Raw genomic sequence first — 9,032 nt, 5'->3', positions numbered from 1 at the left:
AGGAACTGGTTCAGACAAGGTTGCCAAAGGGTATGTTTTTTCACTGCAGATCAGGTGAGGTTAATAGATACAGAAATTAAGGAATTGATTTTAAAAGGTGCAGTGGTGTTGGAAGACAATCAGTCAACAGGCTTTGTAAGCAACAGTTTTCTTGTGGAGAAAAAGCACAAGGGAATGGGACTAGTGATAATCTTACGAGAGTTAAACGATTGGGTGGTCTACCATCATTTCAAAATGGAGGGCATCCATTTGTTGAAGGATATTTTACAGAAGGGGCATTGCATGCAGGCAGTTGTAGCCAACTTGATTGGATGACTCAGTTAAATTAAGGATGCAATTTGGGAGGAACATCAGAGGTTTTTTTAGATTTGTTTGGAAGTTTGTGTGCCATCCTTTTGGCCTTCCTCAGCACTGTGGTGCTTTACAAAAGTGGCAGGGTTTCGGAGAGAGAGTGGGATTCATATTGTTATTTATTTGAGTGATATTTTAATCCTGGATTAGGGCAGCGAATCTTAAAAAGTACACACGGAGTGGCCAGTAGAAGTGTTGGAAGGATTGGGTTTTGTGGTTAACAGAAAGAAATTGGATTTGCTCTGAAACAACAAACTTGATTTCTGGGTTTTGTTGTAACTACTGTGGAAGAATTGTTAAGCTTCTAAATGAAAAATTTAAGAAGATAAGGAAAGAGATAAGGAATACTCTGAAGTTAAGTTTGGTTTCACTGAGGATGTTTGCTCAAATTGTGGGGCCTTTGTCTTCTACAATTCAGGCTATTTTCCCAGGCTCTTTGCACTTTAGGGCATTATAGGGGCTGTAAGTGAAACATCTAAGAAGTGGTTTGCGCTAATGACAAGGAGTTTGTCTAACTTTGGAAGCGAGGGAAGAACTGACATGGTGGTTAAGCAACACCTAAGCCTGGAATGAGCATGCAAGTTTTGAAGAGAATCCGGATTTGATTGTGGAATCGGATGCAAGCTTGGAAGGATGGGGTGCAAGATGTGTATCACAAAGAACTTTGGACAGATCAGGAAAATAATTTGCATTTCAATTGTTTAGTTATTAGCAGTTTGTTAATATAAAATGTTTTGTGGACAAAACTTTCAGGTGCTCGGTTCTGCTAAGGATGGACTATGTCTCAGGAGTGAGATATGTCAACAAAATAGGAGGGCCACATTCAAAGAGCTTAGCAGATTTGGTGAAATTTTGGGGAGTATTGTCTTTAGAGAGGCCTGAGGGTTCAGGTGGAAGATTGGTCATCAAGGAATTTCTGTGATTTGAATGACTGGATTCTAGATCAGAGTGTTTTCTGGCAAATACAGAAATGATGGGGTCTGCTTCAAATAGATTTTTTGCAGACTGAATACTCAGTTGAAGAGGTTCTCCAGTTTGAGGCCAGCTCCAGAGGTGAAGGGAGTAGATGCTTTCCTTCAGGATTGGCGGGGCCTTCTCCCATATGCATTTCATCCATTTGGAATGATAGGCAGAGTAACAGGAATGATACACAGATGGAAAGAGAAAGTAGCGGTGGTCATTCCTCTCTGGAGGTCTCAGCCATGTTATCCAATTATGTTGGAAATGAGTGTAGATTTTCCACTGAGGCTTCTGAGGTTTCCAGAAATATTGCCAGGTCCTCAAGGAGAGATTCATAGTCTTAGATCGGGCGACCATGATTTACATTCACTGTAAAGAAATTGGTTTATCAGAAGATGGAAGTTGTGGGGAATGATCTACCTAGAAATTCTGTTATCTTGAAGACTATTTTGGGGTAGGTCTGCATATCTGGTTGTGTACCCACATAAGGAGCCCCTTGCAATCAAAAGTTGAAGTTAGAGATTCAGCCCTTCTGCGCTCTCCTTCTGAGGGAACGCATCAATACTGTTGTCTGGATTGATTCGGGCAGGAAGGACGAGAACTTAAAAGACCTGCGACATTAGTTATCAAATATTGAAAAGGAACTGCCCTGATGAAGGCGGCTTTACAAATTGGGTGTTTACCGCCGAAACGCACGTAGGCTTGGTTCCTACAGTTGTTTTAATGGATTATGAACTTTAGGGTTAAAGTAATAAAATTTATTTTATGAATTAGTTAGGCGGAGACGTAATCAAAAATTGAGTTATAATATGCCATTACTACGAATATTATTAAAGCTCCAGAAAGAGAAAATATATATTTAGTTTATATCTTATTGCATTTTGGCCAATTTGGACCTTCTTTTTTTCAAATCAAATCATCAAATCATTAACATTTATAAAGCGCGCTACTCACCCGTGCGGGTCTCAAGGCGCTAGGGGGGAAAGAGGGGGTTATCGCTGCTCGAACAGCCAAGTCTTTAGGAGTCTCCGGAAAGCGGAGTGGTCCTGGGTGGTCCTGAGGCTGGTGGGGAGGGAGTTCCAGGTCTTGGCCGCCAGGAAGGAGAAAGATCTCCCACCCGCCGTGGAGCGGCGGGTGCGAGGGACGGCAGCAAGTGCGAGGCCAGCGGAGCGGAGGGGGCGGGTGGGGACGTAGAAGCTGAGGCGTCTGTTGAGGTATTCCGGTCCCTTGTTGTGGAGGGCTTTGTGTGCGTGGGTGAGAAGACGGAAGGTGATCCTTTTGCTGACTGGGAGCCAATGCAGGTGTCTCAGGTGTGCGGAGATGTGGCTGTTGCGGGGTACGTCGAGGATGAGGCGGGCCGAGGCGTTTTGGATGCGTTGCAGGCGGTTTTGGAGTTTGGCGGTGGTCCCGGCGTAGAGGGTGTTGCCGTAGTCCAGGCGACTCGTGACAAGGGCGTGGGTCACGGTTTTTCTGGTGTCGGCGGGGATCCAGCGGAAGATCTTGCGGAGCATGCGGAGAGTGAGGAAGCAGGCGGAGGACACGGCGTTGACTTGCTTGGTCATGGTGAGAAGAGGGTCCAAGATGAAGCCGAGGTTGCGGGCGTGGTCTGCGGGGGTCGGTGCGGTGCCGAGGGCCGTGGGCCACCAGGAGTCGTCCCAGGCGGACGGGGTGTTGCCGAGGATGAGGACTTCCGTTTTTTCAGAGTTCAGCTTTAGGCGGCTGAGCCTCATCCAATCTGCGACGTCCTTCATACCCTCTTGTAGGTTGGTCTTGGCGCTGGCGGGGTCCTTGGTGAGGGAGAGTACAAGTTGGGTGTCGTCGGCGTAGGAGGTGATGATGATGTCGTGCTTGCGTACGATGTCGGCGAGGGGGCTCATGTAGACATTGAAGAGTGTCGGGCTGAGCGATGAGCCTTGAGGTACGCCGCAGATGATCTTGGTGGGTTCTGAGCGAAACGGAGGGAGGTAAACTCTTTGGGAGCGGTTAGCGAGGAAGGAGGCGATCCAGTCCAGGGCCTGGCCTTGGATCCCGGTGGAGCGTAGGCGGGTGATTAGGGTGCGGTGACAGACGGTGTCAAAGGCAGCCGAGAGGTCGAGGAGAATGAGGGCGACTGTTTCACCGTTGTCCATCAGGGTTCTGATGTCGTCTGTGACTGAGATGAGGGCGGTTTCCGTGCTGTGGTTGGTTCGGAATCCGGTTTGTGAAGGGTCGAGCAGGTTGTTGTCTTCCAGGAAGGTGGTCAGCTGTTTGTTGACGGTCTTTTCTATTACCTTGGCTGGGAAAGGTAGAAGAGAGATGGGGCGGAAGTTTTTCAGGTCGCTTGGGTCAGCCGTAGGTTTCTTTAGTAGGGCGTTGACTTCAGCGTGCTTCCAGCATTCGGGGAAGGTAGCAGAAGAAAAAGAAGAGTTGATGACGGTCTGGAGGTGCGGGGCGATGATGTCGTCGGCTTTGTTAAAGATGAAGTGCGGGCAGGGGTCCGAAGGGGCGCCGGAGTGGATAGAGTTCATGATGGATTTGGTTTCTTCCGTGTTGATGTGGGTCCAGTTGTTGAGGGTGATGTCCGGGGAAGCGGGTTCAGTGGTGTATGGTTGGGTCTGGTGTCCGAAGCTGTCGTGGAGGTCGCTGATCTTGCGATGGAAGAAAGTGGCGAGGGATTCGCACAAATCCTGTGAGGGCGTGACGGCGTTGGCGCTGGCGCTGGGGTTGGAGAACTCTTTGACGATGCTGAAGAGTTCTCTGCTGTTGTGGCTGTTTTTGTCTAGTCTGTCGGTGAAAAAGTTCCTTTTGGCAGTGCGGATCAGGTGGTGGTGTTCGCGTGTAGCGTTCTTGAGGGCGGTCATGTTGTCAGCGGTGTGGTCCTTGCGCCAGGCCTTCTCAAGGGCACGACAAGTTTTCTTTGATTCTTTGAGGGTGTCAGAGAACCAGAGAGGTTTTTTGGTGTTGGTCTGTCGATGCGTGCGTTTGAGGGGAGCAAGGTTGTCAGCGCAGTTGGAGATCCAGTTTGTGAGGTTGAGAGCTGCGTCGTTGGGGTCGGTGGTGAGGGTGGGTTGGTTGGCGGCGAGAGCGGAGAAGAGTTGCTCTTCAGGGATCTTGTTCCACTGTCGACGAGGGATGGGTTGAGTGCGGAGGTGGGAGGTCTCGCGTCGGAATGTGAAGTGGACGCAGCTGTGGTCGGTCCAGTGTAGGGCAGAGGTGTGGCTGAAGAAGACGTGTTTGCTGGCGGAGAAGATAGGGTCGAGCGTGTGTCCGGCGATGTGGGTGGCGGTGTTCACCAGTTGTTTGAGGCCGAGGTTGGCGAGGTTGTCGAGCAGGGTGGTGGTGTTGGGGTCGTTGTTTTGTTCCAGATGGAAGTTGAGGTCGCCTAGGAGGATGTAGTCCGGTGAGGCGAGGGCATGCGGGGAGATGAAGTCGGCGATGGCGTCGCTGAAAGAGGCGCGAGGTCCGGGAGGACGGTAGACGAGGGATCCTCTGAGGGTGGTCCTTGGGTCGGTGCGAATCTGAAAATGCAGGTGTTCAGCGGCGAGGGGGGGGTCTTCGGTGGAGGTGGTGACGCTGATGGAGTCTTTGAAGATGATGGCGACACCTCCTCCTACTTGGTTGGTGCGGTCTTTTCTGGAGATCTTGTAGCCTTCGGGGATGGCGGGTAGCGATGTCTGGAGCAGAGGAGGCGTTCATCCATGTCTCCGTGATGAAGGCGACGTCCGGGGCTGTGGAGTCCAGGAGGTCCCAAAGTTCAACGGCGTGCTTGTGGACGGAACGAGCGTTGACCAGGATGCACTTGAGGTGGTTGATGGCGCGTGGGCTTGTGGTCGTGGTAGTTGCGTGGTGGAAGATGCGTTTGCAGGAGTTGCAGGCGAAGGGTCCATGGGTGCGTTTGGGGTGAGCTAGGAAGCAGGTTTTGGAGCGCCCTGGGTTGAGGGCGTGGAGGGTGGTGGGGTCGTAGCGGATCAGCGGGGCTTTGGGGAGCTGGGGACCAGGGGTCGTGGCGCTGGGCGCGGGCCAGGCGCGGACGGGCGCAGACGGGCTTGCCTCTGGCAGCGGCCGCCATAAGAGGTAGGAGGGGGGGGGGAGGGGTCAGCTGGGGGCGAATGGGAGCTGGGGGGCGGGGGCGTGCAGGAGGTCGCGGCGGGAAAGCGCGAGGGAGGGGGGGGACAGGTAGAGTGAGAGGAGCTGGGGGAGGGGGTTTAGGGTGGAGGAGGGTGAGTGTTAGGAGGTTTGGAGATTAGGGAGAGAGATAGGAGTAGGGTTGTGAAGATAGGGGAGGGGGGGTTGTAGAGTTGGGTGAGGGAGAGAGGTAGAGTGAGAGGATAGGGAGATAGGTAGTAGAGGGGGTGGCGGGAGGGGGGGAGAGATAGAGAAATAGATAGAGAAAATAGATAGAGAAGTCAATAGATAGGGAAATAGATAGATAGACAGATAGGTAGGTAGGAGGAGGTGGAGAGTGGGGGAGTTAGATAGTGAGATAGGGAGCTAGAGAGATAGGAAGATAGGAGGAGTGAGGGAGGTAGATAGCGAACGGGTTAGCTAGGGGTGAGAGAGGGGGAGGCGAGTGAGGGAGGGGGATGAGGAAGGAGCAGGAGGGCAGGCTCGGGGGAAGAAGACGGAGGAGGTAGAAGAGCCGAAGACAGGAGAACAGAAGACAGAAGAACAGAAGACCGGAAGAGCAGAAGACAGAAGAACAGAAGAACAGAAGACAGAAGCACAGAAGATCGGAAGAGCAGAAGAACAGAGAAGAACAGAGAAGAACAGAGAAAAACACAGAAGAACACAGAAAAACACAGAAGAACACAGAAGAAGAACACAGAAGCACCGAGAAGAACAGAGAAGAAGAACACAGAAGACCGGAAGAACACAGAAGAACAGAAGGGAAGAACAGAAGAACAGAAGAGAAGAACAGAAGAACACAGAAGAAGATTGCAGAGGGGGAGCGAGGAGGAAGAGACAGAGAGGAGGAAAAGAAGCAGGAGCAGGAGAGAAGGTGAGTGGCGCGGGGCAGGGCGAGGGGCTGGGAGGAGGGGGGTACTTACAGTTAGGTGGGTCTCAGGAACACAGGAACTCGGGAACTTGGAGGAGCTGCAGCGGCAGGGGGAGCGGCCTACCCTTGGGTCAGTGTTATGTTTCTATTATCTTTTTTGTCTCGTCTTGTGTGACACTTTGGGGGTCATTCCAACCCTGGCGGTCGGTGATAAAGCAGCGGCCAACCCGCCAACAGGCAGGCGGTAAAAAAAAATGAATTCAGACCCTGGCGGGAACCGCCAACACAGCCTGCCACTTTAACACTCCGACCGCCACGGCGGGACAGACAAACAGCGCGGCGGTCACCGCCAACAGGCAGGCGGCAGACAACGTACCGCCCACCCTATCACAACTCACCAATCCGCCACCTTTTCCGGGGCGGGAGCACCGGCGATAAAAACACAGCGGAAACAGACTACGAACGGGAAAACGCTCACCTCTATACACTCCACGAGGACGGAGGACAGCATGGAGCCCGAATTGAACATCCTACCTGCTCTCGTCTACCTGCTCATCTACCACGAGTACGAACTCCGGCGCAGACGACAACGGTGAGTACCGCACCTACGACACAGGGGAGGGGGGAGGAGGAAGGGTTACGGGCACACACATACGCAATACACCCACCCCTCAACTATCTACACACCAATGCAGAGCACCAAGTCAAAGTGACACCACCCAAACCCCCCGGAATAATGCAAAGATATAATTAAAGTGAGAAACTAAATTTATGTATAAAATAGGTTCATTGAAGTCATGGTAAAATAGGAAAATGAAAAAAAAAATTTAAGTTTAAACATTGCGTAACCGATAAATAGAGGCAATAAGTCCAGCACAGTCACTGAAAGTTCAACTGTCCGTGGGCCAAAGTGTATCAACACATGGGCAAAGCCCACACAGGAGACCTGAGTCCGTTGGAGAGAACACTGCAGGGGCATCTGATGATAAAACTACAGGCACCTCAGGGGGAAGGGAAGGGGGGGCACCACAGCCACATGAGTCCACGACGCCAGATCCACGAAGGGGCCACCATGCCCGCTGTGCCATCCTGGGGAGTGCAAAGCCACAGTCTCACAAGTCTCTACAGTGGGTGGCTTGCCCACTGTTCAATCCTGGGGAGTGCAAAGCCACAGTCTCTCAAGTCTCCCAAGTGGGTGGCTTGCCCACTGTTCAATCCTGGGGAGTGCAAAGCCACAGTCTCTCAAGTCTCTACAGTGGGTGGCTTGCCCACTGTTCAATCCTGGGGAGTGCAAAGCCACAGTCTCTCAAGTCTCTACAGTGGGTGGCTTGCCCACTGTTCAATCCTGGGGAGTGCAAAGCCACAGTCTCTCAAGTGGAGAACAGTCTCCACAGGCAATGGAGGAGGCAGGGTGGGCCGAGTGCAGCGTGAACAGTAGCTCGACACCGAACCGGCACTGTCATTGGGCCAGCGGTTCTTGAGACGGCGGGGCCCAGCGGAGCGATGCTTGACAGGAAGGGCCCAGCGGAGCGGTGCTTGACAGGAAGGGCCCAGCGGAGCGGTGCTTGAGACGGCGGGGCCCAGCGGAGCGGTGCTTGTGATGAAGGGCCCAGCGGAGCGGTGCTTGACAGGAAGGGACCAGCGGAGCGGTGCTTGACAGGAAGGGCCCAGCGGAGCGGTGCTTGAGACGGCGGGGCCCAGCGGAGCGGTGCTTGACAGGAAGGGCCCAGCGGAGCGGTGCTTGAGATGAAGGGCCCAGCGGAGCGGTGCTTGGCAGGAAGGGCCCAGCGGAGCGGTGCTTGAGACGGCGGGGCCCAGCGGAGCGGTGCTTGAGATGAAGGGCCCAGCGGAGCGGTGCTTGAGATGAAGGGCCCAGCGGAGCGGTGCTTGACAGGAAGGGACCAGCGGAGCGGTGCTTGACAGGAAGGGCCCAGCGGAGCGGTGCTTGAGATGAAGGGCCCAGCGGTGCTTGAGACGGCGGGGCCCAGCGGAGCGGTGCTTGAGACGGCGGGGCCCAGCGGAGCGGTGCTTGACAGGAAGGGCCCAGCGGAGCGGTGCTTGACAGGAAGGGCCCAGCGGAGCGGTGCTTGAGACGGCGGGGCCCAGTGGAGCGGTGCTTGAGATGAAGGGCCCAGCGGAGCGGTGCTTGAGATTAAGGGCCCAGTGGAGCGGTGCTTGACAGGAAGGGCCCAGCGGAGCGGTGCTTGAGACGGCGGGGCCCAGCGGAGCGGTGCTTGAGATGAAGGGCCCAGCGGAGCGATGCTTGAGACGGCGGGGCCCAGCGGAGCAGTGCTTGACAGGAAGGGCCCAGCGGAGCGGTGCTTGACAGGAAGGGCCCAGCGGAGCGGTGCTTGAGACGGCGGGGCCCAGCGGAGCGGTGCTTGAGATGAAGGGCCCAGCGGAGCGGTGCTTGAGATGAAGGGCCCAGCGGAGCGGTGCTTGAGATGAAGGGCCCAGCAGAGCGGTGCTTGACAGGAAGGGCCCAGCGGAGCGGTGCTTGACAGGAAGGGGCCCAGCGGAGCGGTGCTTGAGATGAAGGGCCCAGCGGAGCGGTGCTTGAGATGAAGGGCCCAGCGGAGCGGTGCTTGACAGGAAGGGCCCAGCGGAGCGGTGCTTGACAGGAAGGGCCCAGCGGAGCGGTGCTTGAGATGAAGGGCCCAGCGGAGCGGTGCTTGAGATGAAGGGCCCAGCGGAGCGGTGCTTGACAGGAAGGGCCCAGCGGAGCGGTGCTTGACAGGAAGGACCC

Source organism: Pleurodeles waltl, chromosome 3_1, assembly GCF_031143425.1.
Source record: "Pleurodeles waltl isolate 20211129_DDA chromosome 3_1, aPleWal1.hap1.20221129, whole genome shotgun sequence".
Lineage (NCBI taxonomy): Eukaryota > Metazoa > Chordata > Amphibia > Caudata > Salamandridae > Pleurodeles > Pleurodeles waltl.
The sequence above is the reverse complement of the archived record's forward strand: the minus strand, read 5'-3'. Positions refer to the sequence as shown.